Here is a 27,514-nt window from a genome sequence, read left to right on the forward strand (position 1 = left end):
TTGCATATCATTAATCAGCAAAAGCATTAGAAGAAACGCTGTGTTTTCTTTTAGTACCAAGTCCCTTATCAATGAAAATGAGACAGGAATGGGTTGGGATCAATATGGTCAGCAGTCATGGGACAAATTTACATATGCTAAATGTCTTCTTTTGTAGCTCCACTCACAATTACTATTCTCCCATTTTTCTTTGTAAAATGCATTTGGTATCCATCAGTCCTTGATGCAAGATGGAAATGGTACCCTTAGTTACTTGTCCATGGGAAAGCATATAGATAAGGACTGGAAACCAGCTAAATCAGTTTTCAGTGATGTGCTTTATTTGTTTGTTTATTTTTGAAGTATCCAAAGTCTTTATATAGTTATTAATGCTGAGAGCAGTACAAGACTGCACTGCTTTTTGAAAGACTTTGCAAAGCTGTGAGCATCTCTCAGATAGGAAATGCTCACTTTTGGCCTTGTAGGATAAACACAGCTGAAAAGTTAAAGAGTGTTTTAGTCAGGCTAATGTGTTTTGTTGTTGTTGTTGTTTGTTTTGTAGTTTAAAACAATGCCAAATTTTGTTTTGTGTGTGGGAATAAGACAAAGTTTTTTGATAATATTAACAAAATTGTTAATGGTACATTGGTAAGGTTACAAAGTAACTGTCTCAAAAGTAAAGACATTAAGTGTGCACATCTATACATGGGTTACACATTAGCTTGCACCTTTTGTGAATCAGCACTGTGATATAAGTCTTAAAAATATATATATATTTTTTTTCCTCACTGGTCCTTGTGTGACCAGGGTGGATGAAGTCACTTCCTGAGCACCTATTCCCTTCTTGATCATCATGCTGTTCTGTGGGATGCCTCTTCCCTTGTTTGCTGGTCCTTTTCCCAGCTCAGCTTGGATGATGTACATGTTCCTGTGACTCTTCCTGTGCTCCTTGCTATAGGTGCTTCAGACGACTGAATGAATGTACCGTCACATCGTTCCTCTGGGAGAGGGGGATGGTGTCATTCCTGTTTTAGCAAGAATCCACTGATATACAGAGGAACTAAGGGAAAATATTTCCACTCTTTTGCAATGGCCAGCTATGAAGGAATCTCCTAGACTATGCTTTTCTGAGTAAGGGTCCGGGGAGCAGCAGTGAGAGCACCTCACCCCTGCAGCCTACCTGACCCCAGGCAGCTGGCATCATACTCGGGGTATGTGCCTGGGTGCCAAGAGGTCCAGCCAAGCATGCCTGTCCCATACATACATGCATTTGCAGTCCCATACACAGTCCTTGAGCAACCATATAATATTAAACATAATATCAAATATAATATTAAAATTAATATTAATTAATATTAAAAATATTAAAATTAAATACAATATTTAAAATACACAACTTCTTGTAATCTTCTAGGCTGGAAGTGTATTGGATCTGCCATGTGGCTGGAGATCTAGGCATGTGGAGTACAACAAAAATGAAGAAGTGGGGTTTCAGAGAAATATAACAACTTTGCCACTGGGGAGAGAAACCTTCAGGGGATGATCAAATGTCAGAAACAAGAAAATGGCGATCATTTTACATTAATACTATCTTTCCAAAGGAAAGAACACTTAAAATAGTGACAGGAAACTTTTGCAAGTGAGTTGCATTCCCTCCAGCTTGTTGGACCGCAACAGCAAAAACACAGCTCAGCAGTACATGTTGCAGTTATGCCAGCAGAAAGATATTCAGAAGGGATCATCTGTAAAAATAAAAAAGGAAAAAGAACAGGAGTGATCAGCCATCATGTGATGATGAGCAAAGATTATTCATGACCTTAGAAACAGGACTTTCCGAGCCAATGCGGTATGCAAAGCACTGGGAATACTATTTCTCCCTGTTTTTACCTGTTATTGCTGCCAAAGAAATAAAGTGTAAGTTCATCCTCATCTTGCAACATTTTGAATTAACTGATAAGCAAAAGGAAAAAAGAAAAAAAAAAAAAAAAAAAAAGCTGAGCATCAGGAAGATGTTACTCATGGGGAATTTAGTTTTAGTTCCGTCCTGATAGACTGCCATCTAGGGGTAACGCAGTGAAACCTCATTAAAGGTTGAAAGCTTTGTCATGTTAAAAATCAAAATGGAAAAATACTTCACCTGTACCATCTTCTATGATCTTGCTAGAGAGAATGAGCATATTTTTGGAGTGTATAGGGTGGCATTAAAACTATATTAAAAGCGACTGGCAAGAGATTACTACAGCATGCAACGGAATTAGTTTCTGAAAATCATCATTCCTTCACTACAACAAACTAACTGGTATTTACAGACAAATCCTCCCGTGCCATCAGAGTGACTGGAATTCATTAATTCCACTTAATGTCCAACTAGTGTTCCTTTCATATCCTGCCTTTTCAACAAGCATGAGAAAAACTTTAAAATCCTGACTCATACATGTGGTAATTAAATTAATCGAGTACATTAGTTTTCTGTGATTCTCTTAAAGGACAAAAAGGAAATCTATTATTCTTACAAACGTGAGTATATTAGCAAACATACTCACCTATATTTTTGATTTGTTGGCTTATTTTGACCCCCTGTTCTAACTTTACATATCTCTAATGAAAGCATTTTAAAATAATATGATAATCTACACAATCACACATATGCCTAACTTTTTCTTTACTTGGCATCACTTGAGTTGGTTAAAGTTAAGTTGGTTAAGTGTGATTTTTTCCCTATCTTTTTGAAAATTATAATAGGCAACCAAATTGCTTCAGAGAGTCTTGAGGCAGTTAATTATGCTGAGATATTCTGATGGCATTTGAAATTTTACCATTATTCCATTTCCGAAATGGAACTTGCTAAAAGAAAAAAAGAAAAAAAATCACCAACCCTTTGTTTTCATTCATAGAGTCCCACCCCAGCTTTCCTGCAGGCCCCTTTAGGTACTAGAAGGTGTCTCCCGAGTCTTTTTTCTAGGTTGATGGATAGAGGTCTTCTCTTAATGTTTAATCAGTAACATGAGGCTGCACTACACCAAACATGAATGGACATATGTCATTTATTACTCTGCTTTTTAAATGGTATATGTCTGACCTTCAGCATAACAGATTCAATTAGGTGGATACCTCAACTAGCCTGACCTGGTCTGGGAAGTGATACAACTATGCACATAAGGTTGGTTTGTTCCTTAAACTATCCCTGTTTTGCCTCTTCCTTTGCTACCTCTTTTTAGCCTAACATGGTCTGAAAACTGCATCTTACAAATGCTTATTTTTATATTTTTATTTTTTTACAAGGTTTTCCATAGAAAGGCCTATTCAAGTCTAATAGCACAGCTGTATCTTCTCTAGCATACACGTTTTATAATTTCTTTGGATTAGGAACAGTTTTATATCTCCACACAGTTCCTAATCTAGTCACAGTTTGGTCTGTGGCTTGGTCTCCTAGGTGTGGTTACAGGTATATATTGAGATAACTTTGTTCTGCTAGTGTCTGTGATACCATACTTACAATATTATGCTCAGTCCTTTTCCTGGGGAAAGCTGCAGTAGACCAGCTGCAATAGAAAAAAAAATTGTCTCATTTTGCCTTGAGCTGCACAATGTTTTCTCTTTACAATATTGATTTAGTATTTTATAAATATTTAATATGACTAGTGCTGATGAAAATAAAAACTGCATTGCCAAATGTATTGATGTCGTTCTGTCACTCAGTCACCATTCTTATGAACTCTTAGCACACTTCTTATAAGCAATTTCCACTCTCTAAATCACATAATTTCAACATGAGGATAATAGTCAGTTCTGTATTTTTGTAAGCATGACTTACAAAAGGACGGATGGGAATCAATGATAATTATGGCTAACACACTTAAAAAAAAAAAAAAGAGAGAGAAAGAGAGAGAGCTTCAGTAGCTGCAATACTTGGGAAAAATGAATTGGTTCAAATTGTATAAATACTTACCAAGAATTTAGCATGTTCGCATTCTAAAACTTTACGTATTACTGAATTGGAAAACTCAGAGTTAAGGTTATCAGTGGGTGAAATACCTCCCATTTTTACCTCCTTCCTAGTCACTGTTAAAATGCATTGATTTTTATAGGTCCTATTCTCATGCAGTGGTATGTAACACATTCTTTGGTTTTGTGCATACCTAAGTGTATGGATTACTGAAGTCCAAAAATGGTAAAGGATTTTAGTTTTATTTAAAACTAAATAATAGTGGGTGAAGTTGTGCTGTGATTTATTTTTTTCCTCAGTAGCTAGCCCTCTAATGCAAGGTTTCCTTCCTCCCATTTCCTGCTTTTACTAGAGAGAGGAGTTGTTATTTAGCAAGTGGCATTTTCTGTTCTACCCTGTGCTAAATTGACAAATGTAAAAGAATAGCAAAAATAGCAAAAAATTGCAATGATAATACAGCTATTTCCCACTTTTTAAAAGACCTGTACAAACACGAATAAATCACCCATAATAGCATATGATTATCTTTTACAGTATCTACATGATAAGAGGAATAAAAGCATATAGAGATTTAGAAGATGGGTTTTGCAGTGCTTTGCATTTTGTTGTTCCAAGAATGCTGTATTACACAACAGAACTAATATCTACTAAAACATATAAAAAGAAGGAAGGCTTAATTTTCCTTACTGGACACAGTTGGAATCATTATTTAATATTGCTATAAAGAGTCTTAAATTATCGCCTGACCAACAAGGTTTTTTTATTTGAATTTCTTTTGTCGTGAAGGCATTCAAGTCTTAGCTCTGATGTACCTGCATACAACTACAGGACATTTCTTATTTACCTGACACTAAATTGCAATAAAACAGGGTTTTAATTTAAATAATATATCATGGAGGAATGCTGCATGTTGGTAAGCCTTCATCTCCCTGAAGTATGTTAAGCTAAAATGCCGAGATGGGAAATTGTGTTTGCCAAACACCTGTCAAGCTGCCAAAAGCTGCTCCGAGTGGAAATCAAGTGATGTGAAGAACCTGAACTGGGGCAGATCCTGTTCTGAGCGAGAGACGGGTACGCAAAAATTGTGTCCCTTTCTAATTAGCTCTAGCAGTTACTGCGCTTGTGCTTCAATTAGCACTTTTTAATTGTAATTTCACTCTAACCTTATTTTTGATCTTATATAATGCCTCGAGTTGGCTAAACCTTTTCCTGCTGTCAGTGGGGAGTTCGTAACAGTGAGTTAGAACGGTCCTGTCAGGCCTCCCCTGGCATCTGGCATCCCTGCCATGTGAAAATGTATGTTTCACCCTTCAGCTACATTTAATTTAGAAATCTTTGCACTCCTAATTGTTTCTGATAGTTTGGCCTAATTGAATCTAAGAGCTTTTGCATTCAAACTAGAATGCCCAGCTGGGCCGAAGCTGGAAAACGACGATCCTGAAATACAGCCCCAGAAACACCATCCCTCCTCCATGCTGACGGTTGACATCTTCTGCACTAAAGCCAGGGGTATCGTCCATCCCCACCTGACGCACAGACTGCAAGAGCAGGCAAGACCAAAGTCTTCTACAGAAGTGGATTCCCACCTGCTACTCCATGCAGTGAAATGGCTACAGCCTGTGGGATCCTTCTCTCCTCTGATGAGGAAGGCGCTGGTGTGGGAGCTGCTGCAGATGTGCCATGTGCCCTTGTGAGGGAAAAGAGCTATGCTGCTGTGGGGTATGTGCCACCCAGGGTGGTACAAAGATCTACCTCCTGCAGGTGCATCAAGTCCTGGAGGAGGAAAGAAAAGAGTAAGAAAGAAAGCTGGTAGCTTTGTCAGATGGATTTGGAGAGCATGGCTTAGGAGTCAACTGGAAGAGGGCTGTGTTGAGTGAGTCTGGACAGCAGACTGAGCCACAGCTGCCTAGGCTCTCCTGTCTGGGTCTGCCAGAGGTGTTTGCTGCTGGCTTTTCCCAAGTTTATCAAAGCCATTTTTGAAATCCCTGTAGTTTCCTTAAGAAATTATCGCCTTACAGACTTCTGTAGTAGAGGAACATATGTTTTCCAGGGTCTGTTCATACTTTTTTTTTTTTTTTTAAACAAATTCTGCTGTTCTCTTTAATGCTCAGGCAGGAATGAGTAATATTTGCATCACATCCCTATTCAGAAGTCTCTTCCAAGAACACCATACAACTGCTGCTCTGCACGGCATCTGTTACTGATCCATTAATAATCATAATGGTGGCATTAGCATTACTCTCAAGCACAAATACAGAATACAAACCCATAATCTTACACCCAAGCTAAGAATGATATGTATGATGGCATGAATAATATCTAATAATCATGTAGCTGCTAAAATTATATCCCTACACAACTAGACAGACTTGTTTCTTTTGTTTTAAAGACCAAGTCTAATTAAGAGCACTCCTGATGCATCTAGGAGGTTGAAAGAGTTTAGGCGATCACTGTTGTGCATTCCAAATAGATCAGACTATTAAGCTCTAACATTTACGTTTTGCAATCTCTGACTCGATAAATGATACTCCCAAAGTAAATATCATAAATATTATTGCAGTGTAGGAAATCTGTTCACAAAAGAAGAGCTAAGGAGAGCTATTCCATCGTTTCTGTTTTCATCAAGGTGAAAAGTGTACTCTTGCAATCATCTTACTGGGCTCAATCCTATGCTCCATTAGTAGCAAAATTTTCCATTGAAGTCAGTGCAGATCTTGCTTTCATAAGAGAATTGTGTGTTCGGTACCAATATCTCATTTTGCTATCAGTGAAGTCAGTGGGAGGCATACTTCTGAAGGTAATGCTAGTAAAATGAAATCTTCTGTGGTGTTTATAATGTGCTATACCAGCAGGAAAAGAACCGTCGATCTCAGGAATTGTGGAGGTTCACATCAAAGAACAGATTTGCTTCTGGTAAAGAAATGCATGGGGGTGGGCCTGGAATTTAAAAACAAAAAACTTCAGAGTAACCCACAGAGCAACGCGGGAAGAGTGTTTCACTTCCTTGCCTCATGTGTTTTAATCTGCTGGATGAGAACAGATCACCTGATCCATACCCTGACTTCACCAGTCCAGATAATGTCAATATGTATTCAATATAGCATTTCAAATAGTTTATTTTAAAATTTACTTATATTTTTCATAAAACTCCCTTCTTCCCCAGAATTTTCCCAGAAACTAATGAAGCTTTTTTTTTTTTTTTTTTTTTTTTTTTTTTTTCCTAAATGAAAGAAGTTGTTTCATTTGACCAGGCATCAATATTCTTTTGAGTTTTGGTGGGAAGCAAGAGAATCTTCCGTTTCATCCAAAGTGAATTGTTTGCTTTTTCCTACTTTGAACTCTTATGTACATGCTAAGCAAAGCTCATAGATGACCTTCTGAAATGTAAGTCTGCTCTGGCAGTTAGAGTCAGCTTATAGGCCAACAATACTTCAGTCCTCATGGGATAGTATGTAAAACTATCTTCCCCCTGCCATCATGTATTAAACCCCTTGGAGCTCTCCCTAGAGATATTCACAATGTGCACTTAAAGAAGGGTGGTGCATAGTTCTCACCAGCTCTTTTGCATATTTCCAACTAAAAACATTTTCTCTGGACTTAAGCCAGGGAAATAATTTAACTTCTCACAGCAGACAAATTTTGTTTTCAGCATAGTTGGTACTCCCTAGATAATCAAAAAAGTCAGCCTACAAAGCTTAGAATAAATAAGAAATGAAATAACAGAAGAAATATATTGCCCCAGCATTTCTTTTAATCAGCTAAATCACAAAATTCTTCCAGTTCTAAAGTTTATGCAGAATATATAAATTTTTTATCTGAGCAGATATACAGCTTGGAACATCTCTTTTCCATAAATAATTGGCAGAATGATCTACCCGTTGCTCATAGTTCATTGCAGACATTCCCAAATTCTTACACATTTTAATATATTATGGTGTGATTTTATAAAACTTAACAGTAATAAAAAATAAATAAATAAAAAAAACATGATTACAAGGAAATGTTCACAATTTATTCTTTAAAAAGTCACTTGTCTGTAAAGGTTCAGCCTTCTGAAATTTTGAAATCATAATAATTCATGAGCAGAATATCGAGATTGAGACTGTAACAATAAAAAGTGCTTTGGGGTTTAAACCCAGTATCCAAACAGTTCTGTTTTTCTCATGATTGCTTATAACCAAACACTCCTTTATTGCCTGATCCTGCAGTGTGGTACCGGAGTAAGGTTTATACTGGGCTGGATATTGAGGCCACGTTTAGGCTGTTCACCTTAAAAACAGACCTCCGGAATGTTTCAAAGCATCACTTGAGTTGCTGCATTTGTAAAATGTTCCAGGGCATGGTTTTAGCCCAAACCAAGTGCCCAAACAGTTCCCAGGCACAGCTCAGGAGCTGGCACTGGCCAAGGATCGTTCCCCATGCACAGTGTGCATGTAACCACGCCGCTCTGAGGGGCAACAAATTTCCTGGGTGTAGGCTTCCAGGGCCAGCTGGCCTCTGCCAGGGAATAATCCTGAGTGTCTTGAATTTACCAGCACACGTGTAGCTTTTGCTAGCCTAGATGAGGCAACAGTACAGCCAAACTAATTTTCACATCAGTTAATCAACTGTAGACGAACCATTTATACAAAAATGAAAGAACGAGTCTAATCTTTACAACTCATTTGACTTCACACTTGTATTAATTTCCTCTTTCTTATGTAATGATTTCAGCAATTACTGATTTTAGATCCTAGTAGAACAAAAGCAGGTAAAAAGATCAGTGCAGCATAAATCATCCTTTCCTTGAGATGCATTAAAATTTGTGCCTCTGAATTGCTACTGACTCCCAATTATTTTCAGGTGCTCTCCCTCTGTGTTGCAGCACCATCCTAAAAGACTCTGCTAACACTTAAGTGATGCATAGACCAGGCAGCTAAGACAGTACAGTGAAGAAAAACAAACTAAAAGCAGAGTTTGGGCATGGAAAAGGAGCTAAGGAGGAAAATCCATGAAAAGCATAGTGTAAAACCCTGCACAAATCAGCTACGTGGAAGCACAAACTATGACAGGAATCATGTGAAACGAGTTCTGCATCATCTGCTACTTTTAACCTACACGATATAGGGCTGCAGCTGGGGCACTGAATCAGCATCTTAATGCAGCCAACCGTGCTGACTTTCCCAGAAAAGCTCTCTGCCTTGCACTGGAGGAGAGACCTCAATAGATAGGCAGGATGAGGGCTCTCCTGGGTCTTGGGGAACCTGTGGGCTGGGGCAGAGGAATCAGCCTGACCACGATCCCTCATAAACCAGCTGCTGCAGGCAGTATGATTGGGGAAGAGGGGAGAACAGCTAGGTAAATCTCAGCAAATTTTGCTCACCTTGTCTTCTCTCCAGACTTCTCATGGTTTTTTCCCTACCAAGCAGAGACCCTTGCCTTCTCAGTTACACCCAGTTCAAAGTCAGCCACCTGTAACAGTCTTACAGTGCTGGTCTTACACATGCATATGGCAGTCTAACGTAGGCATCAGGAGCATGATTCACCAGAGCAAAAACAGACATGTAAATCTGAACTATCTGTCTAGACTCCATTTATCATTTACTGAAACAGATACTTCTACCAGGTGACTTGTCTCATTCTGAAGTTGCTCTCTGAAGTGAATTGTATGCCAGAAAGTGCCTACTGCCATTAACTGCAAAGGGAGTTCAGATGTGCTTCAGGCATGGTCACCACACTAAGGATGCCTAAAGTTAACCAGGTGAAGCTCAGCCTTTGTTGCTTAGGAGGTAACAAACTAATCCATAAATAATATCCTAGTGCAAGATCTGCTGTAGCTGAATAAATCTAATCAAAGTTTTATTTTAAAAAGTATTGTATTTCATAGAGAGTGTTTCAGTTTGTCAAGTTAATACTGCGGGATGAAATACTAGCATTTGTAGCATTCATCTTAAGTGTCTTTGACAAATAAGATGTAACATGAGATGTTGCACGACTTTATGTAATTGCTTTGTAATTTAACCATCAATTTCCTTAGGAAATGCTGTCAATCCCTTTAGGCCAATAAACCTCCCTTTCAGAAACAATGTGCCTTGCTTAGGTTACAAAATGAAAGATTTCATCTTTATTCAGAAATGCCTACTGTTTTAATCTCTTTAAAAATAGACATTTAAAGTCTATCAAACTTCTAATCATGTTTGTTTTTATGTTTCCCACACTTCCTTTGCACTCAGTAATGCTTGTTAGCTGGATACTGGGCTCTAGGTAACTCCCACCCTCAATTTTTTTCTTCAACATTATTTCATACCATTATCAATGAAAGTATGACTGTATTTGTGATTTTTAAGTTTTGCAGAGAAAAACAGTACAAATTTACAGAGGCACATAAAGAACACCTTAATATCAAAGCATTATTTATCCACTTATCCACAGGTATAAACAAAAAACAAAATTAACAGGGTTATGAAAAAGGCCCCGCTGATTTGACCAGTGACTTCAGAGCACTGTTGGTTGTGAATCAAACATCTCATTCCTGAGTTAAAACTGACAGATCAAGTCCAGTATCACACAGGCACAGTTTAGATTATTTTTCCCAAGATGCATTATGTTTTATTTTTTTAACAATTAAGCTCATCTTACTTTTCTGTGTAACTGTTTTATGAGGTATTTCTAGAGTCCCTCGCCATTGAGACTCTAACATATTCCTCCCATGTTTCATCTACAGGCTTGGAAATTTTACAGTTCACATCACTCTCCTGATCACTGATGAGGGTGGTGTAGAGAACTGGATTTGACACTGATCCCTGGGGGACACCTCTGCTGACTCCATACTGAAAAGTGACCTTCGAGCCATTTTACAGTCCTGTGTTCAAGGAGCTTTGGCCATCTTCCAACCTAGAAATTCTGTGATTCTGTGATTCTGTGTGATCTTACAGTTTATAAAAGAATCAGTCCCCTGGCAACTCACTTGCTCTATGAAACTTTGACATGAAACACAGCCAAAGCCTTTTTGAAGATCCAAGTATAGCATGAGGAGTAGATCCCCCTTGTCCACGTGTCAAGGCCTCATAATGGTCCAGAAGGTGCATGATTCCCCTTTGCTGGAGCCATGTTGACTCTCTCCCAGAGAGAGACAGTTAACCCATGTCCTCAGGGATCTTGTTCTTTCCTGTAGCCTCTACCACCTTGCCAGAAGGGAAGTCAAATCCCCTCCAGGCCCTTTCACACACAGAGCTACACAGGCCCAGGCAGCGCTGTGGCTCCAGAGCTGCTACTGAGGGACCCTCAGGCCATGGCTCAACAACTCCGCATACACACAGCCTGAGCTCCTTCCAGCCCGGGTGAGCAGTCCCACATCTGCTGGCTTCCTGGCACATCACTATCCATTCGGACTGAAACTGCTTATATGTTTGTTTCAAAGTGACACTGCTCTTCTGAGCTGTTTGCTACAGAGAAAGGCCCAGGTGGGGCAACGCCTTCACTGTCTTCAGCAGGAAAGACCAACACAAGGAATGCACTGAGTTTCCCTGCTGCAGTCTTAGCATCCCTGAGTGCCCTTTCTGCACCTCACTCACCAAATCATCCCACAAACTCCCTAGCTGACTTCCTGCTTTCCCTTATATTTAAATCTAATTAGCAGGTTGAGCACAAAGTACTCTTCTTTTTAGCCCTCCTTATTTCCTGTTTTCACCTCACCTGGCATGATTATAGGTTTCAGTTTTGTGTCAGCTTGTAAACTTTCTGCTTTTTAAATGCTGATATTTTCCCTGTGATGGCTTCCTTGCCCTTTCTAGTGAGTTGTATGGGGATTTTATTGGAGTGCTGTTGTCTTTTAGAACTGGGGCAGTTTGCCAGAGCTTCTAACACAATATTTGTAAAAATATCAATACAATAATATTACTACTGTGTGAATCCTGGCGTAGCTATATGATGTTAAAAACAACTAAAATGTCCAGATATATTTCCCATTATCTGACCTCCAGTCCTTCATTACTGCCTTCAATACAGAGCATCTGCCTCAGCTACTCTCTCCCTACACTGGGAGAAACTGTCTGCCTGCCAATAGCAGTGTTTCTCTCCCTTTATTTCCTTAGATATCTGTCGGCTCTCACAGCCCTCTCTCTAGACAAGCATCCTCCTTTAGCTTATATTTAGGCTTTGGAGAGTAAATTGTTCTTAGTCTGCCAGGTATCAGAGAGAGTATATTCCCCAATAAACAGCATTCTCACTGCATTTTCCAGGATTTGTGTTGCTGTGCTTTTCTGGCCCTGTTACATCTTGCATTTGATTTAATGCCTCTGTGCTGAGGCAAAATAATTTCTCATCAGTAATGTGAGTATGAAATTTATTAAAAATATTACACGATTGACTTATTTGTTATAGGCTGTAACTCTAGTCCTGTTCTACATTATGTTCTTCAAGTCTCGGGGTCTGAAGGATCTTTGTTACTGTGAGGATGTCAGCTTCACTGCAGAAGTGGGAATTTCTACCCCATCCTTTTTGAAAATAAAAGCTCGAAAACATTATGTTGTCAAACACAAACAAAAAAAACAAAACAAAACAAAAATAAAAACCTGAAAATCTGGAATCAATTTAATATGAGGTAGGCTTGTAATTTTTATGACTATACATTACTTTGGGGTGGGAGGGAGAGATATTCATTATTTTGAATGTTTGCAGGTGGCAATATTGACTGTGGAAGTTTCCTGTTTGGGAATGCTTTGTCATTGATGTCCTTGGACTGGTATTAACACCACTCTTCCATTAGTTTGTGTGAATACGAGTAGTACTATAGTCTAATTTATTCCCTCTGCAGATTTGGACTGATTTTATAAGCTGTATTTTCTACCCATGAAAAGTGCTGCAGTGATGAGTACTGATATGCGCAGGTAAGAAATCCTGTCTGTGCAAGATAATAACTCTTTCAGCTAAACAATTTGAGTGCAAAAATTGGGAGGCATTTATTTTATTCGTAACAAAAATTGCTATCATAGAAATCATAGTAGGTTCAAACACCACGTTATTAACACAAGAAGACATCATAATACAGGATTCCTATTTGTTAATCGTCCTTTACTCCAAAAGTCAAAGGTAGCATCCCTTTCCACACCCTCCCTCCTGAAAACCCACAAAGAGCAGCATAGAAATAAAAAGACTCTATCGGAAAATTCTGAAAGGTTGACACCTTCCCTTTGGTCCCATTAGGTGGAGCTCTCAGACAAGGAGAAATGGATGGAATAAACAACCCACCAGACACCCTTAGGAATTATTAGTACTGTACAATTCAGGTATCTTTTCCCTGCCGAGAGCTCTCTCCTTTTGAAAGAATTCATTTGGATCCTACTAGAAATCTTATTATATGCTTTTAAAACTAGTGTGATGCAGCAACCTGGCTGTACAACTGGGTTTTCATTAGCTTAACACATCACTGAGATCGAGCTGAAAACTTCAGAGATAAACAAATGCTACATCACTGGGGTCAACATAAATAATGAGAAAGGCAGAGAAATAGTTATCGAAATAAAGAAGCACAGCAGATTAAAAAAAAAAAAAAAAAGTGCAACACATAAAAATCTGAATATTCCAGCAAGAGCTTGACTCTGCTTCTATTCATGTTTTAAGTCCACTAACATTAATGGTGCAGCAGGATTCAGCTGAAAAATTGGCCATGCAAACACAGAGATGTAATGCAAATGGAAATGGCAAAATGTTTGCAACCTGATTTTCTGCTACATTCAGATTCAAGTTTCTATTCATACCTAGCATAAATTTTTACAAGGTATTGGTGTAGCTCTCCCTGTTCCTACACAAGGGGAAGAACAAAGATAACCCTGCACAAGCAAAAGGACAAAATGATGGGTCCTGCCAAAGAAATTGCATATTTTCACACCAATTGTTTGTTATGTGCAGTAACTCAAAGTAATGTCAATATTTTTGCTAAAAAAATGTCTGTCATTGGGAAGATGGAAAGAGGAAGACAGTGTTATATAGATGGTGATCTGAATTGGTAGAAATTAGCAGAGATTGTCTATATTCATATGGAAGTCGAGTCTGAACTGGTCCCTGTTAGACTCTACATCTGATCTAAGAGAAACAATTGATTCAATTTAATCACTTCAGCTGTGAAAAAAAAAAAGACTGCTAGTTTTATCTTTTATTAAGGCAGACGTGACACTTTTGTAATAGATTATTCAGTAAAGCTTAGCATATCTCCTAGTTTTATCCTTGATACAAAAAATGGATAATTTCATTTCAGTGTGTTACAGTGCTGGAAAGTGATTTTGAATATATTTTTATTGTGTTTGAATATAATCTGTGTAGTTCCAGGTTTTGCAGCAAAACTATTTGCAGATGCTTGACTAGTCTGAAAGCCTGTTTCATTTTCAGACTTTTTGAAACCTGTACTCTTTTACTCCCTGAATAAAAACCATTTAATCTTTGTGCTAAAATAAATACTGTGCAGTGGCTGCAAGTCCTGAGAACTAGCATCTTTGTTTCTGTGTTGAAATCAGTTGGCCATATTATTTGACGGGCTTTAATTTTATACACTACTTTAGATGTACTTCACTGGCAGAAAAATAAAACTTCTCCTACCAGGCTGTTAGGGCTGATGAACTAAGACTGTTTCTCCCCAGCACTGAAGCTCTCTCCCTCACATTCATATTCTTCTGCTTTACCCGTTTCCCCAGAGGAGTGTTTTGCAATCAAGGTAAGCTTTTAATTTTTTCTCAAGGAAATTATCCAAAACCTGCTGTTGACATAATAAAGGTGTCACAGGTCAGAATCTGAGTTTTACTTCTTGATGCTGATATTGTGCACCAGCTGTTTGGGTTGTGGAAGGCATTAAATGCCAGAGCTTCAGAAGCACATCTAATTTTTCACTTCCTGTCACCTGCCTTCAGGAAGGCCTTAATGACAATAGGATGTATAGACAGTTTTTCTTTCAAGTTCTTTTCCACAGTCTGTTTGTCTTTCAGATGATAATGTGTGCCTATGGTACAGATATGCTCCATTCTCTGTCAGGTTAGGCCACTCATGGCCTCTGTTGTACTTATCCTGAGACCTAACTGTAATGGAGGAAGCTATCATCTCCATTTTATGGCTTCAGGCCAAGTGACTTCTTTACCACTTCTGTGGCAGAACAGGAGACTGAATCTGGTTCCAGTTTAGAGCTCTACCCACTGAACTGTACTTCAAGGTGACATTACACAAATAGATGTATGTATGTCTGATTTAAGCAGCAAAAAAAGGGGATGAAGGTTATGGCAGTCTTACCCTGCTTTCCCAGGTTTCAAAGAGAAGCCATCAGGAGAAGAATCAAGATGGTGGAGAACTGAAGAACTTGGTACCACATGGTGAGCCCCCAATGAAGTCCTGTGGGCAGAGAACACACCTGGTAAGCCTCAACAAGCTGGACATCACAGAAGCATCACTGTAATTTTCCCAGTGTAAAACAAGAAGCTCTCTCCATCTGAAGTTTCTGCATCAACAACTTCAGTTTTTAAGAGAGAAGCTTTTTATTTTATTTTATTTTTTTTCTGGCAGAAAATTTTCAATTATCCACTCTGTGACCTTCTAATTCCCACTCCTGCTTCCCAGTGTCCATGCCTCTGAACAGACAAGAATGTTCTCTCATCCATGATTCAATATTTCTAGAAGGTACAGTGTGGTTAAAAGACAGAAAATCAATCTTAAGTAGTGAGATTTCCATAAAGTTCAATTAAAAGTGTCAAGCTATTGTGACTAGATTTGTCAAAGTCTGGGTGACAAGCTTTGCTGTGCAGCAAAATGTGCTTTTTTCACAACATGCTTGAGGAGAATGCTGGGGAGGATCCTGGTTCTCAGGCTGCTGCAGGCACACCAACTTTCTGGCTCTGTCCCTGCAGCTTGCATCTGACCCGTGCGTCCAGACCTGAGCCGCCTCTGAGGGAGACTCTGAGAAGACAGTGCAAGTGCTCATGGCTTAGAGGGAAAATAGTGCAAACTTGGTAAGAAAAATAACAGCATCCAGACAGCAAAAATCAAGATCTGTTACTGATAGTGCTGCACCACTCTTTTCCTTTCATTCACCTGATTTGGAAATGGTGTTTTGAAGAGAACATAAATATGTTTATCTTGACTTCTTTGTCTGTCCTTTTGGGAAAGTGCTAAGATGCTAAGTGTATCCCAATATGGTTTCTTACTGAATATCTGTTTCAGAAAACACACCCCTACTGCAGCACAGTGCAGCCTATAGCAATGAAGAGGAATAATAACAAAATCCTTAAGGCAGATCAGGCAGTCTGCGTGCTATACTTGGGTCAAACTTGAGCCTGAAGTGCTTCTGCATATCAACAAAAAAGTATTTTCTCCCAGTCTTGCAAGAGGTTATAGGATGTTACAAATTCCCGCTAGTAATTATGTAGGAAAAATCTTAATTGGCTGAATTCATTGTAATTCTTAAAGTCACACTTGTACTTGCTCTGGATAGATGCAGCCTCCTATTAGTGACACTCTCCTCCTATTAAGCTTTGTTACAACCTCACCCTGGTAGCAGCTGCTCACTCACTAACAAAAGTGGGTGCTTTGTGCTGCCCATGGGACACAGTGACAGAGGAGGTTCTCAGCCGAGGTCCCCGTGATGCCCACTCTGCAGTGACCTGTTCAAAACCTGGCAATCTGGCACAGACCTTTACATGCATGGCTCTGGCATGACCTACTTTCCCTAGCACCTTATTTGTTGCACACACGTTTCATCTTTACTCAAACCACGCTTCAAACACAGGCTGTCTTGTACTATCTGTTAGCAAAATACTCAAAGCAAAGGGGGCCCTGACAAGGGGATGTGAACATCGCTGTGCTACGCAAAGCAGAACGGGTAAGATGTGGCCAGCACCCAGCAAAATCATAGGTAATTATCTGATTCTTGAGCAAACCTGGAGTTTATTTCTCTTGACTTGCCAGTTTGCACAGAAACAACAGAGCAAGGCAAAGATAAACATATGACGCTTATAAAATGAATAATTCTTTAGAAGAAAATCCGAGTGCAATTAAAGGCTAACAGCATACACCAACTACCGTGTCTAACCTCTCTTTATCATTAGCAAGAGATGGATGGAGCAGAAACCTAGCTCACTTGCTACAGAATATGTCTTTCTCCATCTTTTAAATAGACCCACAATAAAGCCTAGAGCCTTCTGTTGGTCATATTGATCTCTTTCACATTGTACTTTAGCTATCTTCCTTTTTTTTTTTTTTTTTTTTTTTTTTTTTTTTTACATTTTTCTGTTGCTTAAATGACAGCTTGATTGTTGGAGTCAATCTCCCTCACAGCAAAATTGTTTCTCTAGTGGTATGGGTGAGTGGGTCTATTGGTCATGAAGATCTATTGTGTGGCCACTGGCTAGAAAAAAAAAAAAGATTTTAAGTTGAGTGGAGTCTGTTCTGATGTCCAGTATCAAAATCTTTACCTCATACTTGGTTCTCTAAAGGTGCATGCAAGAACAGAAAGCTTCCTCCCCCACCTCTGCTACTGAATTCCTCTGTATGATGTTGGGTACTTCCCAGAAGTTTTTCAAGGAGCCTACCTCTGCCTTTGATTCCCAGTAAAGATTTTTTTCGCTCCAGATGTGTGTCATAAATGAACATGTTGTACTTCACTGCACATAAAAAGTCCATAACCTGAGGTATTGGTGGAATGCTCAGGAACCACATGCAAAATGTGTTAGATAGGGAAGGGAAGGGAAGGGAAGGGAAGGGAAGGGAAGGGAAGGGAAGGGAAGGGAAGGGAAGGGAAGGGAAGGGAAGGGAAGGGAAGGGAAGGGAAGGGAAGGGAAGGGAAGGGAAGGGAAGGGAAGGGAAGGGAAGGGAAGGGAAGGGAAGGGAAGGGAAGGGAAGGGAAGGGAAGGGAAGGGAAGGGAAGGGAAGGGAAGGGAAGGGAAGGGAAAGACCATTGTAATTAATTAACTCAGTTCTCTCTTAGTGTACTAAAACATCAGAGACTGATCAGCATATCTGAAAGGAGTCAAAGAGAAAACTTTATTTATAGACTTCCCCACCATTGTACCAGGTAGGAGGGAGAAAGTAAGAAAATAATTCTCTTTCAAAATCTGATGGGTAACTGAGCCATATTAATTACCTCTTTGGATGGACATATGCCTAACATAAGCTCTCCTCTGCCCTCAGATCTGAAAGACAAGTACCAAAAGCACTGATAGAAGATTAGATCAGAGATAAGTCCTCTTGCACTCCTTTTCCCTAACTTGCTTGCTGAGCTTATTCCATGGTTTCAAATTCCTGTAGATAAAATTGAAGAACAAAAGTGCAGCTGGAGTTCGTGCAAGTGGCAATTTGAAGAGTACCTTCATTCTCTAAGCAGCTTGACTTTTCTCGTCAGGGAAGCCTATCTGTCAAACCACATGTTCCTCCTCCCTGAGCTCAAATAACAGGTGGCTGAAATCTGAAAAGGGCTGATTTTCAAGAACATGCCGTATTTAGCAAGTTGTATTCACAATACAGCAATGCAATCGCGTCCACTTGCTGCTCCTCCTGGACAGATTTAAGAAATATCACCCAAACGTGGATAGCAAATCTACGATAGAGGAGTGAGACTGAACTTTTCTGACTCACAACCCCCCTGTTTAACGACGGGACCATATAACTTCCTCTCATGGTCAGTTAGTAATGCCATGAGCCACTCTGGTAAACAACGATATTGAGAAAAAGTCCATCTGGCACCAATCACAGCCCTTAGCTAGGTACTAGATGAAATTCAGCCTGCAGAAAGGAACACAGTGCCTATGGGCAGGCAACGCTAGTTCCTGCAGCACCACGCAAACCCTTCCCCCTGTTTCTGAGGCAGGCTGTCAGGTGTGATGGAACAGCACAGCACAAACAGTCCCCAAAGTAATTGCCTGTGGCATAAGCCAGATGTCCAGCAAGATGCCCGGGGGAAAGCTGACTACACCTAAAGGCAAACAGAACTGGCCATCTTTCTCTTTAGTCCCATGAAAGGGTAGGAAGGCTTGCGTCTGCTGCTTCAAGAGAGAATGGGAAAGTACAGCTACCTGATTTTCAGTCCTGATTTGAGCCTTCAATCTGATAAAGATCCATTCTTACATCCTTGAGTCATTTTAGTTGCTTTTTCTTGCCTTTTTTCTCCCCAACCACTCGAACCTGGAAACTAGAACTCCAGCATCCCAGGAGGGTATCACTGACGTAATGCAGCATGACAATACACAACTCCCGCCGGCTTCCCGTGGTGGTACTCTCAAGTGTTCCACACGGAAAGTCTTTTCAAAACTGTCTTGTGCCAAGGACTGACTTAATCTGTTATTTAATATGGCCAACACATTTTTTTTCTTCCTCCACAAACGACCATTTCTTGAAATCTCTCGTTGCTGACAATATTTCCAAAATGTGAAGACTTTTACACCTCCTTATGTTGTTTGTGTGTGTGTGTGTGTGTTAAACATCTCCTGATCCTCTTTATAATCCAGGTAGATTTTGAATGCTTATACTTTGATTTTTTTTTTTTTTCTCCTGACTTCATGTTATCAAAAGAGCAGACCAGAGGGACATCCATTAATTGACATCACCAATAACTCAGAACTGGCTTTCTGGCTCCCTCTTTTGAGAGGGAAATTTGTTTTGTTTGTTTGATTGCTCTTCGTGCTGCCTGTTCATGTCTGCCCAAGGCTTTTATGCCATGCCCATCACTGTGGAACGTGAGATGACTGATAACTGGCTTCTAATTCACACAACAGGCACTGTCTCTGCAACAGCACATTTTGGCCTAAAAAGCAGTATTTGAGGCCTGACATGTAATCTATGGATTCATCCAATCTAATTAGAGCCAATTGCTTCAGTGTTTTTACGATATAGACATACACCCACTCAGAAAATCACTACAGCTACAAAGCCAGCCACCAGGCAGTCATTCTATCAACTCTTGGTCACTTCTGGCCTGGAAATGACTTGAAAGATGCTCTAGAGGTGGAAGGTTCTGAAACAACACACCGTCAGTCCCCTGAACACTGGACTTCTTTGCAGTTTACTGTGTTCAGAGTCAATTACTTTTTTATTAGACTAGACTGTTGTTTTTTTTTCACATTTTTTTTTGTATGTTCTTGTATTAAGGTAAAATTTCTGTTTTGTTGAAATCAGCAATAAAAATTCAAAGCAAAAAATACTGAAGACATCTATTCTTTAGACAAGAAACTGAGAGTTAGGCTAAATTAATATGCACTGTGAAGCAATGCCAGACAAATTGCTGTGTACAAGCTACCTTGTAGACAATTGCCTTTGGTATGTCTAATGTGCGTGGCAGTCTTTAGTGCAGTTACATCCAGGAACAGTTGGCCATGTGCATTCACTGGGCATCGTGGGTATGGCTCTGACACTTGTTCTCCAAGGAATTGTTCTGCTAGTCTCAAAATAATTTCAGTAAACCTTAATATACCTCCTTATACTTTTGCTTCTAAAATTCCCGTGAAACCACTGCAAAGCAAACATGCAATGAAAGACTGTATTTAGAAATCATCTGTTTGTGTCAGACTTTCTCAGCTTGATCTCCTCCAACTAACAATAGTGTAAATCACAGGCCTTCCACTGGTACACGTGAAGTTGTAGGCAAAAGCCACTGCCCAAAAATAGAAAGGGATTAGGCTGGCTGGATGTTTTTGTTGTCAAAGGCATTAAAAATGTTATTCATTTCAGCCTGAACTCGCCAGACTTCTTCCTGAGCTGCTCTTCTCTTCACTGCAAGAGTGAAGTACGTCGGGTTTGCTTTGCTGCCGTTCTCATGGCAAGAGAGGATCACTTCAGTCTGCGTCCTGCAAGCAGACAGCTCTGCTGCAGACATCTCCACCACCACCCTCTGGTTCTTCCCTTCCACATCCCATGGCCCATTCCCAGGGATGTGTGGGCTTCAGATCCCCTCCTGGACTGGGGATGTGCTGTGTTATGGCAGGATTTTTTCCACCGGTGGAATTCAGCAGTGACATAAACCCTCCAGCACTGGGAATACAAAAACAGCCCTGTCTCTCCCATAGGTTATAGCCAGCATGACATGGGACATGAAGCCCACGGGGGCTGCAGGAAGGCTGGATGGCCTGGGGGGAGTGGGGCTTGTGCCACGATGGCTGCAGCTGCCTGTGAAACCAGCAAGGAGCAGCCCAGTCTCCTTGTGCCATCTGCGTTACATAAGCATTCTGTACATTGGGATTTAATCTGGGCATTCAGAGCTGCCTGCAGGAGCTGGCGGTCCTGGGTCTGTTCACCCATCTCCTGTGTGTGTTCTTTATTGCAAATGTGCGTTTGCTGCAGCACGTTTTCAAGGAGAATTGAGGAAAAGTAAAAGCTATGTGTATTAGTATTCCTCTTTAATTTAATATCAGATTACAAGGTGGAAATTAAAATGATTTTTCTGTCACAGTTATCTCTCTCCACTTGGCAAAGATCGATTTCCTTCTTCCCTACTGCTTACTAATAAGACATCTGAAAACTAAGATGGTTTTTATGTTTACTTCCTTGTTTAAATCAGCTTTCTCAACTAAGGACAGCTTTGGCAATATATCTGCTTTTTAACTTGTGATTTCTGCGTTGGCTCAGACTCCGCCAGTGACAGAACATCAGACGCGGAGAGCCTATATATTTTTAATTACCCAGGGATGCCCTTGTGTATAAGTACATGCAAATTAAGGAAGTACAATTCAAAACCTGTTCACAACAGATTGCACATGTTACACAAGCAGTCACATTTTGGGCACCGGAATGATGGTGGTGCACTGCTTTGCTTCTCCTGCTGACGAGCACCGAGGCACCAGACACGGCTCGGCACAGCATTGTGCCACTGCTGCTGCGGCGTCTGACGCTGCCAGGTCTGGTACCACACTCCGAGAGCTGACAGGCAGAGGGATGCTGATGGCAACGTTTGAGTGCTGAGAGTGAGAACTACTAGTCTAGATGGAATGACATCTTCCCACAAAGGAAACGCTAATGCCCAGGAAAACCCTTTTCTAAAAAGGAAATACTAATGTCCAGGAAGAGGATTGGAAAAAAAAAACACAACATTTCTGGTGTCTCAAAAAACCTGACGTGTGCACCCAACCAGAGCCTAGCAATCCCTGCACATGGTGAGGACACACTAACGAGCAAAATTGTTTTCTGGAGTCAGAGCTGTGCTTTGTGAACTTGCTACTTGTGCCCTGCTGGCACTACAGCTCCAGCCAAGATGTGATTGCTTCAAAAGACAAAAAATGACAAAAAAACCTCATGGTCTGAGGTGACCATACCCAAAGGAGCAGAAAGGAAATATAGCCATCTGCATACTGCAGATGAGGAACTGAAACACAGAAAAGCTGAGGGCCGAGGCACTCGAGGGAGAGGCAGCATGGTGGTGCTGCTACAGAGCTGACCATTCCTCCTGCATGACAAAGCTGAGCTTTTTCAGAAAGCTGAGTAATGTGTTCTGCAACACATTCTCCTGGGATATTATCCCACACCTTTCGGACATTTCACCACGTCAGATGTCTCCTTATTTAACCTCCTAGCGCTTCTCTTTCACGTTTTCTTGGTATTGACCCTTCTTAAATCCCCACGCTCAGCATTAGTAAGGATTTTTTCTCTAGGGTGTTACACCTGGAAGACCTATATAGCATCATCTTACCTTCGTCCTCTCACACTTGATTATCCTTTGTTTATCCAGTTTTTGTGCACTGAAGTTTTAATCTTGCCTTCTCCATCTTGGCAAAGTTGCTCTTAGTTTCCTCAGTGGGGTGATGTCTTAAGGTTTATTTCAGCCCTATCTCAAACGGTCCCAGGATTTTCTTCTTGTTCTTTGGGTACTGGAACCGAGACGAACTGAGACTGAGATCCAGAACCGAGATCTCCAGCAAGCCCCTTCCGTGAAGTCCGGGTCCCACCCGAGGGTGCCCGCTGTGCGAGTGCTGCTGGCCGTGCGGGCACCTCTGGCTGTCCAAAAGCCGGGGGCGAGCGGGAGGCAGCCCCGCAGGTGCTGTCAGGAGGGGCAGAGCCGGCATTTCGTCCCGCACCCATCCTCCTGCCCTGCCCCGTGGTACCTTTGGGTGCCCGCAGCGGGGGCCGCGGGGCCACGCTGCGCATCTCGGGGAGGGCGTGCGACCCGTCCCGACCTGCGGGGATAAAAGGAAAAAAAGAAAAAGAAACAAACAGCCTTTTAGCTTAATTTAGGATCCGTGCGGGCTGCCCTCCCCCCGGGGACCCGCGGCCGGACACCCCGCTCCTCCGCACCGCCCCGCGACCCCCGCGGCGTTGGGGGGCGGGCGAGGAGGAGGAGGAGGAGGAGGAGGAGGAGGAGGAGGAGGAAGAGGAGGGAGGTGGGGGCGAGCTGCGGCGAGGGGAGGGAAAACCCGCGCTGGGCTGCACGCCGCCCGGCGCCGCGCCGCTCTCCGCCCGCGGATGGCTGCCGTCGGGGGTCCCGCAGGGCAGGCGGCCCCCACGGGCAGCCCCCGGCAGTAACTTCGCCCCCCGCGGCCGGCCCCGCGCCGCCCCGGGGCGGGCTCGGAGGCGCGGCGGGGCCGCGGGCCCATGGCCGGGCGCCCCGCGGCGCTGAGCTGCGGCTGCGGCTGCGGGAGCGGCTGCGGGAGCCGGAGCCGGAGCGGGGTCGCCCGGCCCCGTCCCGCCCGCCGCGGAGCCGCCCGAGCAGCGCCGCGGGGGCGCTGAGGGAGGGAGGCCGGCGGGGGGGAGGCAGCGAGGCCGCCCCCCGGTGCACCCCCGGCGGGTCGCTGGCGGCGGAGGGGCCGCGGGATCCGTCCGCGCTCGCTGCCCCCGTGCAGAGCCCGAAGCAGCCTCGCCGCCTCCTCCTCCTCCTCCTCCTCCTCCTTCTCCTCCTCATCCTCGTCCTCGTCCTCTTCCTCCACCGCGGCGGCGGCGGCGGCCCGCGGGTGACATGCAGTCCCTCATCTCTCCGGTGACCAAGGCTATCCTGGTGGCTTTGTTCATCTTCGCCATCCTGCTGATCCTCTACGTGATCCTGTGGTACATCTGCCGCGATGTGGATTGCGACCACGGCATCTGAGCGGCGGCGCGGGGACAGGGCTTAGGAGACGGATTCACCCCGCAGGGGCAGGCAGCGGGAGCCGCCGCCGGAGCGAGGGGAAGGAGGAAAAGGAAGAAGGAAAAAAAATAATAAAAAAAAAAAAAAGAAAAAAAAAATAATAATAAACGGACCGAGCCGAGCCGCCGCCAGAGCACGGAGGACGACTGCGACCGAGCAGCCAGCCTGAGCCTGACCTTCAGAGAGCAGCGTGACCCGGTGAGTCCCCGCCGGACGGGCACCGCGGGGGCTGCCCCCACCGGCCCCGCGCCCCCCGGAGCCCCCCGAGCCCCCCGCGCCGCCGGCCGGGGCACAGCCGCAGGCTCCCTCACACACTTACACGCTCACACACGCGTGTGCCCGCGGGGCCAGGTGGCAACGCGCGGGAGGCACCGCCGGGGCCGGGTGCGGAGCGGGTGCGGAGCTGCGGGGAGCCCCGCAGCGCGGTGCGGGAGGTGGCGGCGCCGCCGGGCAGGGCTGCGGGGGGAGCCCGTGCGGAGCGGGGTGAGCATCTCCTTCGTGGGGGGCTGCGGGGGGAGCCCCGCACACAAGGTGCTGGGAAGCCCGCAGTGCACCGCACGTACGTGCCGGGACAGCCCGGGGAGCGCGCCCTGCCCGGCTGCCTTCCCGCCTGGGAGCATCCGCCGTGGGAGGCTCTGCCTGCACCGTTAGGTGCTATTTGCTAAAGCTGAGAGGCACCAACACCTTGCGTTTAAAGTGAAAAGCCCTGTCGAAAGAGAAGTGGTCCCCAAACCCCCCGGCTGTGCGCGCTCCTGCCCTTGGCAAGGCAGCAGCCGGGAATCCCGGCAAACTCTCGGGCACGCACCGACCCTCCGGGGGGGTCTTCTGGCTCCGCAGGGTGCGGGCCTGGGTACGCAGAGGGGATCGATGGAAAATCGTGTTTGGTTTTAAGGGAGGGAGAACCAAAGCAAGTGTGAAGTGTAATTGCGTGATTCGAGGCGGTTTGACATTGAGTGCGTGCGACTGGATGCTCCCCTTTGCAACAGGGCTCTGTGTCTGAAAGGATGCTGCCTGCAAGAAGGCTCCTCTCCCATCTGGGGACGTGCTTTGGCTCAGATTGTATTCCGAAGGGCTCTCGACCTGATTGTGGATCGAACCTGGCGTTGCCGTTCATGCATCCACTGATGTGTCTGTCTATGGCAGTGGTGACAGCAGTGCTCCCATGCCCTGTGACCCCAGCAGATGTGTTGGCATCTCCTCGGCACACCCCGAGCTGCCCGTTTCTCAACAGCTCCGAGCAGCTGGGGATGGAGGGAGGAGAAGGGGACAGCTCTTAGGGGCATTAAAGCCCTTATTATGCATCTGATTATGTGGAAATAAGCAAACCCCCAAGTCCTCTCCTTCATTTGTGGTTTCACTAGTCAGTAAACTTGTTTGTACCTAAGTTGCAAAAACCTCTTCACACTGGGACGTGTCAGGTCGCATCACATGCTCCCTTCCAGGCAGCAGCAGTGCACACCTTATGCCCGTATCCCAGCTGGCAGGCAACGGCGTGCTGTGCAGGTGCAGAGGCTTTGCCTGGTAGCGTTAATTATCACACAGAAAACCAGTGGTTAAAGCTGTTACCTATAGAGCTGGGTGGAACGTGGCAAATTAAAAGGATTTTCCAGAAACTAAATATCAACAGATATGCATGTGTGTGAATAAACGTCTCACGTGTTGATACGACCAAACATATTTCATAACACCTGTCTTAACTAACATAAAGCAGCTTCCTATTTGCCGAGACTGTGAAACAGTCCATTTGGTTACCGTCGGACCATTAGTGGTTCCAGCTGGCTCATTATTACTTTGAGCATATAGTTTCTAGGAGACAAGATACAGAAAATATATTTTTTTAACAGCTTTTATTCTAAATAAGGTGAATTTATATGTGCTTATATATAAATATGTACGTACAGATTTGTATAAACACTAATGGGTATTTTCCAGCTTAGCACAACTGAAAAATGAGTGGAGTAATAGCGATATCATAATTTGATTTATAGTTGAAGTCACAGACTCATTGGCTATGGCTGTTCACTATTGTGTATTAACAAATGCCAACTCCTAGAAATGTGGAAAAAAAAAAAACACCTTTCTATTGCTGTGATGCCTGGTATAAGAAGATGAAATCCTGGCCTTTCTGAGGTTGGTGTGGAATTTTGCAGTCAGTTTCAGTGGAGTCAGAAAAATATTGGCAGGTTTGCATGTGAATTTGAAACAGCAGGAAGTTACTGAAGTTGAGAGAGCTATTAAACAATAAACAAGGTCAAATTGGTTACAGTGGAATGCCTAAAAATTTTATTTATATATTTATTTACTTGCTCTGTCACAGTTTTAGTTCTACAGTTTTGTTATGCACTTCTGCCCCAGCTCAACAATTTTCACCAGGCTGCTCTCTCCTAATGTGTTCTAGTGCTTCAAAGGCAGTATCTGAAATATCATCAGCTACTGAGATACGGAGTACAATAGCACCAAGTAGACATGGATCACCTGGAGGTGTTACTTGTTATAATATGGGATGTAACATCATGAATAGTACCTTTGTTCAAGGCAAAGACAACTTGTTATCATGTTCCTATCTGACCCAGGAGAAATCTTTACCATATTACAGAAATAGGCGATGTCATAGGCTGAACAAGTGTTATTATTCCAAAAGCAATTTAGTAGGCTATTCAAGCATTGTGTAAAAGGATATTTAAAAGCTTTGCCTCTTTGCATGAAAAACACTGTGAAAAAGTTACCACTGCTTCATCTGCAGAAGCGTAATGAATTTTACAGATTAATGCTTACTGTGAGGCAGTAAGCTACAGCTACAGCATGGTCTCAGGAACCAAAATGCCCTGTCACGTCTGACGCAAACATTCAGCATGTTTCTGGATAAGCCATGCTTTACTCAATCCCTAGTCAGGCAAATTCCCTGAATATTTTCTGAAAGCTGCACGTGAGCATGTCTGGACATCGAACATCTCAGATTTCCTTATTTTCTACTTCCTTCCCCGTAAGATGGGTCAATTAGGGCCAGCGTCTTCATGGCATGCCTTCTTTTGTGTGTTACATCATTTCCCTAAAAGTGGCTTGAACTGTGCACTGAAGATTGTTCCAATGTGAGAGACTCGCCTCAGAGAGAACGACGGTCCAAAGCTGTAGACGACCAGCATCACGTCATCGAGACGTCCTCCTGTCACACGAGCTGAGCGATTTCCCCTCCAGATGAGCATGAAGTAGAGGAACATCAGGCTGCTGTCACTCAAGACATGTTGACCTGCCCCACAGGGCTCCAGCCCCATTTACCGGAGAGCTTGGGGAAGGAGTGATCATCGAAGGGCCCCGCGGCCTTCAGATCTGTGACCCTGCTGCGACGAGCACTCGGTATGATTTGTGTGTTTACCAACACCTTGAGGGTGGGGTTGCAGGGATTAATTGTGCCATGATTATAACAGCTAAAACTAGATGGGACATGACAAATTCTGGGGCCGTGGCAGGGAACACAGTGTCAGTGTAAGAAGTGTATTAAACCTTAAGTGTTAGAAGGCCGTATCATTTCTTCTTTT

At 43.0% G+C, this 27,514-nt stretch overlaps 2 long non-coding RNA genes across 8 annotated transcripts in view; one reads left to right on the plus strand and one right to left on the minus strand.

Annotated features, from left to right (window-relative positions):
- The window catches only part of LOC106019302 (uncharacterized), a 27,998-nt gene extending 26,469 nt beyond the window's left edge, over positions 1–1,529 (plus strand). For all 6 annotated transcript variants that reach the window (XR_011805453.1, XR_003493327.3, XR_011805461.1 and 3 more), the window contains one exon: positions 1,394–1,529. This is a non-coding gene — a long non-coding RNA (uncharacterized lncRNA). The remainder of the gene's footprint in view (positions 1–1,393) is intronic.
- A 52-nt stretch (positions 1,530–1,581) lies between these two features.
- On the minus strand, positions 1,582–23,322 carry LOC106019304 (uncharacterized). Of its 2 annotated transcripts, XR_011805473.1 has the most exons (5): positions 22,551–23,160; positions 15,179–15,277; positions 5,512–5,698; positions 3,476–3,521; positions 1,582–1,721 (listed from the first exon to the last, which is right to left on the minus strand). It is a non-coding gene; the product is annotated as an uncharacterized lncRNA (long non-coding RNA). The 2 variants fall into 2 exon arrangements; XR_001194031.5 differs by lacking the exon at positions 5,512–5,698 and having other exon boundaries at positions 22,551–23,322.
- Between the last annotated feature and the right edge of the window lie 4,192 nt (positions 23,323–27,514).

This window comes from Anas platyrhynchos, chromosome 1, assembly GCF_047663525.1.
Source record: "Anas platyrhynchos isolate ZD024472 breed Pekin duck chromosome 1, IASCAAS_PekinDuck_T2T, whole genome shotgun sequence".
NCBI classification, from domain to species: Eukaryota; Metazoa; Chordata; class Aves; order Anseriformes; family Anatidae; genus Anas; species Anas platyrhynchos.